This window comes from Pinus tabuliformis, chromosome 8 (genome assembly GCF_031772625.1).
Source record: "Pinus tabuliformis cultivar Carrire ecotype Pingquan chromosome 8, CPIR1, whole genome shotgun sequence".
Taxonomy (NCBI): domain Eukaryota; kingdom Viridiplantae; phylum Streptophyta; class Pinopsida; order Pinales; family Pinaceae; genus Pinus; species Pinus tabuliformis.
In genome coordinates, this window is record NC_142294.1 from 125,599,936 (window position 1) to 125,609,843 (window position 9,908).

Genomic DNA, 9,908 nt, shown 5'->3' on the forward strand with positions numbered 1-9,908 from the left:
TTTCCGTTCAGGAGTCTCAAAAAGAACGAAAGGGACTGCTCTGGAAATCTAGACAGAGGGATTACCAAACCAATCACAAAACTGCAGAATACGTTTTACGGTACAACAGTCAATCTTCCCGAATGTTGTGTTCAGTGCATTGTGATCGATAGGGCGGCAGACACGGCTTCCTATGGATAAACGATAAAGCCTATTGTGGTCTCCCAAAATATACTCGATGGTACATGGGAGCACAAGCTCGTACTAGCACTTATCATCTCAAAGTGGAGGAATCACCCAACCAACAGTGAAAACAATAGTTACCAAGCTTTACGACACCGGAATACGTCTCTAGCCTAGACATCTAGATGTTGTGCATTAGGTTCCAAAGCGTTTTTAGATTCATTAAATTTATTTTATAGTTGATCTTGCTTAAGAAATTTACCTTTCAGGTTCACCGTGTGATGTAGATGTACAATTCCTAAAATGCAATCTAAGATGATCAACAGTCGTTTAATCTTCTTTTCTGCAATGAAAATCCTAGCTACTAAGGAAAGAGAGATGGTGTTCTTTCAACAAAGAGCATAGAGCACACACTATGTGCACTGTCCTAAATCAAACCAGCACATAGTCTAAATGCAAATGCACATGCATGTATTTGTTTTCAGCCTTCTTAATGTGTGAATGATAAAAAGAAAGCTAAGCGAAAATCTGAATTATTTTCCAAGGCGACAATTACTAACAAGTTTCTTTTCAAAACAAAATGAGGACAATGACAAAACTTTGTGATTTGGAATTGAAAAATTGCTTTCAACACTAGAAAAACTACTAATTCAGATCAAATACAAGAGTAACAGTGTAATCGACTATCAAGAACAATAAGATTCTCTTCTATGACTGAAAACGAAACTTGCGACACTTTCAAATCAAGAAATGACAGTACAATTACGCTACTTCTTTGTAAAGGAGAACTGAAAATGACTCAAAAATACATAAAAACATTTACAGTTCTTTACACAATGGAGGCGGAATAACAGCAAGGAAAGGAGTTTCAAACAGAGGTGTACTGACTACAAGCAGCAAAACTCCTGAATAGAGCTGAAAAGAGTGAACACAGAAACCAAAATTTAGGAACAAGGCCTTTTCTGATCAGCGCACCGGTAACACAATGAAACTGAAATGCAACACACCTACTACACTCGGGAAGTGCACTGCATTTGCAGTTCACAGAACAGAGAGTGCGCTGGACCAGGGATGAGACTTTGATTGGATTCCGAGTCACAGTTTGCAGTTCAGTTCAGGGATTTAGGCCAAGCAAGTGGTAATCAGTAAATCAATCACAGGGGTAGATCTAAGGAGGTTGCTAGCCTTTCCACGAGGGCAATTAGAAAGCTTGTAAATCAATCGTTTAATTCATAAAAAAAACCCAGAGATTAACTAAAGCAACGTTGATCTACTTTGCACTTGCATAGCAAATGCAGTTCGAAGGCTAGCTGGCTTGACTTCAGGCTCTGTCTGTAAGTTTATGAAGTAAACAAATGTAGATGAACAAACAATCTACACGCTCCCTAGCAGAGTCGCCATTTTGTTATCGGGAATAGTGTCTATGCAGAGCTGCTAATCCCACTAAGGCTGGTAGCTACCTTAGAAACAAACACACTAAAAACTACTTTCGTTTTCCTTTAAGAGAAATAGATAAGAGAAGAATAAGGAGACCAACCTCTGTCTTGCGCTTGGTTCCTTTCTCGATTCCTCTCTCTTCTGGTAGGTCTTTGCCACTCGCTTCCTTGTCTACCCAGCTTCAAAGAGTACCTGTAGAATCAAAGCAGCATAACACTATCCAGGAACATAGATCTATTATCATAAACAATATAGGATCAGATGTACATTGACCATACAAATGCATAAATAATCAATCATACAATAATATGGAGGAAAACTTGAATAGATTTATTGATAATCAAGAAAGAGCAAAGAAAATTACAACCGATTGTTCAGACCCAGCATCATCCTCTCAGCAAGTAAGCCTTTCTTCACCTCATGAAAAGTTTAGATCACCCAACACTATGATATTGCACCAAGAAACCAACAGCACTTCCTTCCAAGATACAAAATTCCAGCCTTTGGATCTCTGGTATGAGGGATCCATATATAGATGTCTGCAAGGGAGGTGAGTCAGCTTTTGAGATTTGATTAGTGTCTTCCCTCTGATAGTTCTTGATTCCACTTGGAGATTGATGATCTCTTACTCATCCCTGGTCAAATTCAGAGAGGCAAGTGTCACAGGAGAAGTATCTGGAAGATTCTATGCTTCTCCACCTTGCGAATTGACCCTGCCATTTGTCCCTTCTCGCCCATCGCACACCATAGAAGGGCGTTTTGACATGCAACGCACCTACTGTGTGTATTTAGCTGCGATGCAACACACTTTGCTTATGGAGCAGGTGAAATGGTCCAGTTTTGACCAGTTCTAAGTAGTTCTTCATGGAGAACTTCTGGGAGATGTTGTAATTAGTTGACCTTGTTCTTCTAGGGGTTGGTACAACACCTTTAGGGACTTAGGATCCCTTGGTTTATGGAAATTTATGCTTGGGGTTGCAGTGCCCAAAAATGTCTATAACAGCGTTGATCTATCTTTTCTATCTTTTTGTGAGCTGGTTTCATAACATTTCGTATGAGAGCTTTGGATTCCAGGGTTTTGCTGCTCCAAAAAAGTCATCGTGGAATTTTTTCTATAAGTTTGTTTCTGCAACATTTCAAAAGCGAAAAAAAACCATTTGAGACAAAATCACACTGAACCTCGAGTCCAAATTTCAGATCTTTTCTCGCTATATTTTCGAGATATGATCTGAGGAAGTTAGGGTTTTTGCAAGCTCCAGAATTTCATCTAAAGCAAGTCATCGTGGAATTTTTGCTATAACATTTTCGCTAGAAAGTTTCAGAAGCTAAAAAAAAATATTTGAGATGAAATCAGTCTGAACCTCGGGTCCTAATTTCATATCTTTTCTTGCTATATTTTCGGATATATGATCTAATAAAGTTAGGGTTTTTGCAGACTCCCGAATTACATCCTAAATAGGCGGCCTTGGGAAAATCGTCATAAATTTCTCTCTGAGCATCGTATTGAAATTTTGTAAGAAGCTACAGAAAGAGGACGGACTATATTTTGTTTGGGTATAATTTCAGAACCTAAGGTTCAAACAGTGACACGTGACATGTCGTACAAGTTCACTCTACTGAACTAGTCTATAATTAGGTCATTGCGGGAGATTGGGAATAAATATTTCTTTGGGAATCCAATTGTGATCAGACTTGTGGAGTTAGAAAGAGGACTCGAAGGGCTATTATAGGCTGAAATTTCAGAATTTAAAGATCCAAAATTACATAGTTACAGTTGTTTCAATATCGAGCTCCTAAAATCAAGAAAAAGCGAGATGAGGAAGCTTGAAGGCAAGGATCCGGTAAATTGGATACTATAGATGGAGAAATATTTTGATCTACATGGTGTACCATTGTTAAAAAAGGTACATAATTCAACTAATTATTTAGAACCAAATCAATTTTTATGGTATAAAGGGCTTTGTTCTCGTAAACCACTTGTCACATGGTCAATTTTCACGGAGGAAATGATAACACATTATGAGGACACCAAGGGAAACACCTTCTTTAACCAATTGATAAATCTCAAACAAAAGGGTTCAATGGAAGAGCACATTGAGGACTTTCAAAAATTGAATATAAGGTTAAATGATATTCTAGAGAAGCAAAATATAAATAGTTTTATTTATGCCATGGAAGCTGATATCAATGATATGAAAGCATATTGGAAGAAAGGCATGGAAGATTTGAAGAAAGACATGGAAAGCTTAAAGGAAGGTGGGACAAATATGCTACAAGAAAGGCCTCCTAATGATGAAAAGGATCAAGAAATGTCAAAAGAAGAGGATATACACCGGGAACCAGCCCTAGAGAAAGAACAAATGAATTAGACCATATCTTTTATTGCAATGGCAGGAATTAGGACTCATCAAACTCTCAATATAGAAGGACACATCAAGAAGAAAACAGTCAAGAAGTGAAAGATCACATCGAGAAAGAACAAATGAATTTGACCATATCTTGAAATACATTGGTGGGTGTTGAGTTACGAAATGGGTATGTATTTACTCTTAATTCCATCACCTTTTTCCTCTTTTCTTATCTCTTTCATATCTTAATACGCTAACATATCGATGGATTATGATAAGAAATGGATGAACAACTCACAATTAAGATTTAGCTATCATAGCTAACTTTACTCCTCTTTATGCAGAAAAATGATGAAACGAATAATTGATGTTCCCTAGCGACGGAACAACATAACCCAAGAAAGGGAGAATGGGGTGCATCGGTTGCAGACAGGTCGAAGGACGAATCAAGAGGATCAGCGTGAAATAGGAAGGGTTTCTGAAGATAGCATTCAATTGCAAATCCCACAGGATCGGGAGATCCTGAGGGATCACATTTATCCTTTACCTCTTTCTAACTATAAAAGAAAACGATTATAGGAGGAAAGGGGATCAATCTCTATTATTTTCAAATCGTAATTTTAATTTACAGACTTGTGTTGTTGGAGAATGTGACGATGTTGTAATGCTACTTAACTTCAATGATTAATATATAATTGAAGTTTTTGTTCATTCGTATTCTCTGAAATAGCTCAACAGTGTTCGCTGTTGGATAAGGGCCCGGCCTCTGGTGGATTAAACTACTTCCTTGTGTTATATATTTCTGATTCTCACAAGTTTGATTGGTTTGATAATTTTCCCATTTTCTGTGACTTAATCCTATTCACTATTTACCGCTTTCCCGTATTGGAGTAGTATATTTTCTTTATATATTTTACACCACTATCACTTGATTCGATTTATGCTTATTGCAGATTAAATTATTTAGATAGTGAATCGTATCAATTTAATCAGCAGTAGGATTTAGGTTATTGCTACTATGCTCTCAGCTGATGCTATTGTTGATTGAATTTCTTGTGTGAGATTTGATTACGATTTCAGTAGAGGATCGAGTCTTGAAGCTTAGATTTCATATTTCCTTTAATAATTGCAATTTGAGTTTTATAAATGCATCTGTTTACACTTTTATCAAATGTTCGTACATCATTTTAAGAAACATTACCCTCTTGATTCATAGCATGCACATATTGTCTACACTCTTGGAATAAAAGGACTTGCCCGGGTTGATGAATAATGTGGGGTAATTAGGAGTTTTAAAAGACACCTTTTATCAGCCAACATTTTGACGCTATTACCAGGGAGAGTGTCTCCATTTTACAAAGAGTGATGTATATCTAATAATTGTTGTTGGGAAATAATTGGGTATTGAAAATGGAAGGTAAGAAACTACGTAACGAGAAAGTAAAGTGCTTTCTCCTTCGCCCGCTTTTCAACACAATTACAAAAAAGTGAAGTAGGTGTTTGATGTTTTTCTGTTGAGAGAGAACTGGGTATTAAAAATGGAAGGTAAGAACCTACATACGAAGCAAGTAGAATGCCTACTCCCCCACCCACTTTCCAATAGAATTGCTAGGAATTTAAGGTATAAATAAACATTTGAATTTTTGCATGAATGACTAAGAAGAAAAGGCCAAAAATAATACAATTCCACATCCCAAACCTAAAAAATCTAAGGGACCGGTGACCCTTGGACGATCAACTTTTACCGACGACATCCTAAGAAAAGTTGAATCTCAACCATCAGTAGGTCCCCAAACCGTTGCTTCCAAATAACCTACTATCTCCCTTCGAGCCATAGGCTCACCATCTGTAGCCTACACTGAGGTCCACAGTAAAACTGAAGGGACTGAGCAGAGTTTTCAAGACATTGAAAATTCGCGACCAATTCCCTCACAAGAAGGGAATTCTTGCAACATTCATGAAGGAGGAGGAGAAACAGGGGAAACAGAGGAACTAAGATCCCCTCAAGTAGTAATTGAGCAGAGGACACCCAGTGTCCCAGATCAAGGGAGTGTTGATAGGATCATTCCCACCTCTTCTAGACATTCTAGGGATAACTCTCTGGCTCCAAAGATCCCAGAAGGGTACTGGCATATCTCTGATGAAATGGCCAATAATCCACAAACACCCCAGACTTCTACATTACAGTATCCTATTGTTGACACAGTTGTCAATACACCCATGAAAGCTATCCCTCTACAAAATATTCCCACCTTTCATGGACTCACTTCAGAAGATCTTGATGCATTCCTGTTTGAATTTGACGTCCTATGTCGAGGTTATGATTACAGACTGGTCCCCAGAAACTGAAGCTGTTTCCCTCCACTCTAAAGGGAGTAGCCCTGCGTTGGTTTATGGGACTGGGTGGGGGCACCATAAATGATTGGGACCAAATCAAAACTACTTTCCTTAAAAAATATCAGGATTACTGTAGATCTAGAGAACTAAAAGACAAGATATTCTAAATGGTATCAAGACCTAGTAAAACTTTGGAAGAGTATGTGGAGCATTTCCAATATAACCTCCAAATTTCTCCCTATGCAAATATGCCTCTACCTGATAATGTGCTAACAACCACGCTAATTAAGGGGATGAAAGACCAGTGGATAGAGACATTAAATATTATGGGTAAAGGTGATATCTATCAAGAAGAATATGCTAACATTATTGATTTGTGTATCAAGTACTCAAGGGGTAGTACAAGACTAAAACTAGTTGAACGCGATATGATCACTAGGGATAGAAAAATCTCTGGCAGAAGCATTACTCGTAGTAAAATCAGCAACCTGCTAGAAGATTTCAAAAGGGATATCCTGGGAACCTTGACAACGCAATTAGACATCATGCAAGACAAGCAGAAGCAGGCCGAAGCAGAATAGAACTTGGTGATTTTTTTCCCTCGATGCAAGAAGAAACATAGTCATAAATAATATCCACTGGATATGGTACAGACTTGTGCCATATGCACTAAAGAACATGCCATAGAAAATTGCCCATCACTCCCAAGATTAAAAGCAGTCTTCAAAGAGGCAGAGGAAGAAACGAAACTAGTCTACCTATTAAATTAGTGTCGCCAATGGCAAGCACGACAAACAGGTTTGCCTATTGACCCATCTTCATTCTTTCAGCCCTCACAATATAATTCTCAGCAATACATAGGAGCTACATGGAAAAACCAGCCACCTTTTCCTAATTGGTCACCATAAGCATTTTCTATGCCACCTTGGTCCAACCAATCAAATCCAAACAATAGTTGGCCAAAATCCTCTTACTTTCCACCATTCTGGCAGAAAAATCCATATCCATCTCAATGGCCCCCCTCCACTTCACAAAACCAAAACTGGCAATCAAGCTGGCAAAGACCTACAAACCAGCTAGCAGGAACAATCCCCCTGCCTCAACCTACAATACCATCACCTTACACATTGCAGCAAAATCCTCAACCCAATCTACGACCACAACTCCCAGCGCAGCCCAACCCAAATCCCAACAACAGACCAGTCCAGTCGGTACAAATTATTGAAGGGCTGGATCCTAAAATTGAGTTGAGAGAGTGTAATGAACTCAAATTAAGGTCCAGACAGATAATCGAGTCAGAGGGTGATAAAAATATACAATTAAAATAACCACTACCTGTAGAACAAACACCTCAAATGGAGAATACAGTTAAACATAAAAGCCATGATCAAACTACTACCTCTTCTCCACCATTCCCAGAAATATTGATTATACCTCACCCAATTGAATATCCTGATTTCGATCTCCTAGGAGAATTAAAAAATCTTTGTGTAAAAATACCCCTCCTCCAAGCTATTCAGGACATTCGAATCTATGCAAAAACCATTAAGGAATTGTGTACCAAAAAGCCTACAAGGAAAATAAAAGTAACACCAACTATCCACGTAGTCAGAACTTTGTTTGATTTATTATGAGGTAGAGAAACACCAGTGAAATATGAGGACCCAAGAAACCCTATAGTCACAGTACAAATAAATGGATGTTCCTTTCTCAATGCATTAGTCTATCTAGGGGTAGCCATTAATATTCTCACAATAACAACCTATCAAAGACTTGGCATCATAGCCTTATATCCAATTACGACCTTGTTGGAACTTGCTGACTAATCAGTTGTCAAACCAGAAGGGACATTACAAGATGTAACGGTGTTTGTAGATTCTTGGGAATACTAAGCAAATTTCTTGATTATTAATCGTAGAAACTGGCTAGATGGACATCCTCTAATATTAGGAAGACTTTGGCTAGTGACCGCAGATGCTTATATAAGTTGTCTAACAGGCAGTATGACTATAGCAAGAGGAAGTAATGTGAAGAACCTATCTTTATATCCTCTAGCTTAGCCAAGCCTAACTATAATAAAAACTAGGAAACAACTTGTAACATATTTAAATGAAAATATTCAATCACGACTAACTGTAGCATATGCTCTTGAATTTAAGAATCAAATGGAAGATGAAATTATTAACACTTACATTAACCACCCAGCTGTTTTATCTAATCTAAACTATCACATGATTGAAGCAGCCTTGGATAACGAAATTGAAGAAGATCCCCTAAAAGATATCAATGACCAAATAATACCAACAACAACTATTTATAATAGCAAACCCATTGAAATTGAGCCAGGGGAGGTAATAAACATTAACAAAAACCTTACTAATGACCAACAACAGAGGCTTATCCAACTCGTTAGAAAATATAAAGAAGCTTTCGCTTGGGATTACCCAGATATGAAAGGGATTGACCCCCAATTATGTATGCACCACATCTATATTGAGAAAGATGTGAGACCCATTCGACAACCCCAATGAATATTAAACCCTCACCTAAAGGATGTTATTAAAGACAAACTACAGAAACTGTTAGATGCAAATTTCATCTATCCTATATTTGATAGCAAATGGGTTTCTCCATTAGTTGTGGTTCTTAAGAAGAATGGGAAGTGGCGTATATGTGTCGATTACGAAGAGCTTAAAAGCAACACAAAAAGATCATTTTTCCCTCCCATTCATCGACTAGGTTCTAGACACACTGGCAGGAAAAGAATTCTTCTCCTTCCTAGATGGCTTCAGTGGCTACAACCAAATCCAAATTGCCCCTGAAGACCAAGATAAGACTACCTTGACCTGCCCCTGGGGGATGTTTTCTTACAGGGTATTACCTTTCGAACTGTGCAATGCACCTGCCACATTCCAGAGAGCCATACTTAGCATCTTTGCAAACTTGATAAACGAGGGACTCGAGGTGTACATGGATGATTTCACACCCTATGGAGATGACTTCGAGCCGGCATTACAGAGACTGGAGAAAGTTCTAGAAAGATGCATTACTACTAGGCTCTGCTTAAGCCATGAGAAATGCCACATGATGATGACCGAAGGCCTAATCCTAGGTCATTACATCTCAGCAACTAGAATTCAGGTAGATCCAGCAAAAATTCAGATAATCCTCTTAATACCTACCCCCTGCACTCAAACTAAGGTACATAGTTTTTTGGGATTTTCCAGATATTATCAAAGATTTATAGAGAACTTCTCCCAAATTTTTGCACCATTATATGCTTTGACATTAAATATCAATTTTATATGGACTGACAAATGTGACATTGCCTTTGAAGAATTAAAACGACTAGTATCAATAGCCCCAGTATTACTGTGCCCAAACTAGGATTTACCATTCCAGATTTCATCTAATGCATCAGATATGGCCATTAGAGCAGTTTTCGACCAAGAGGAAGACAAGAAACCCTATGCTATATACTACATCAGCAAAAATTTAACTCCTGTCGTGTTGAACTACACCGTGACCGAGAAAGAGTTTCTAGCTGTAATCTATGCTATTAACAAATTCAGACACTATATAATAGGATACCTTGTGGTTTTGTATACTGATCACTCTACTATC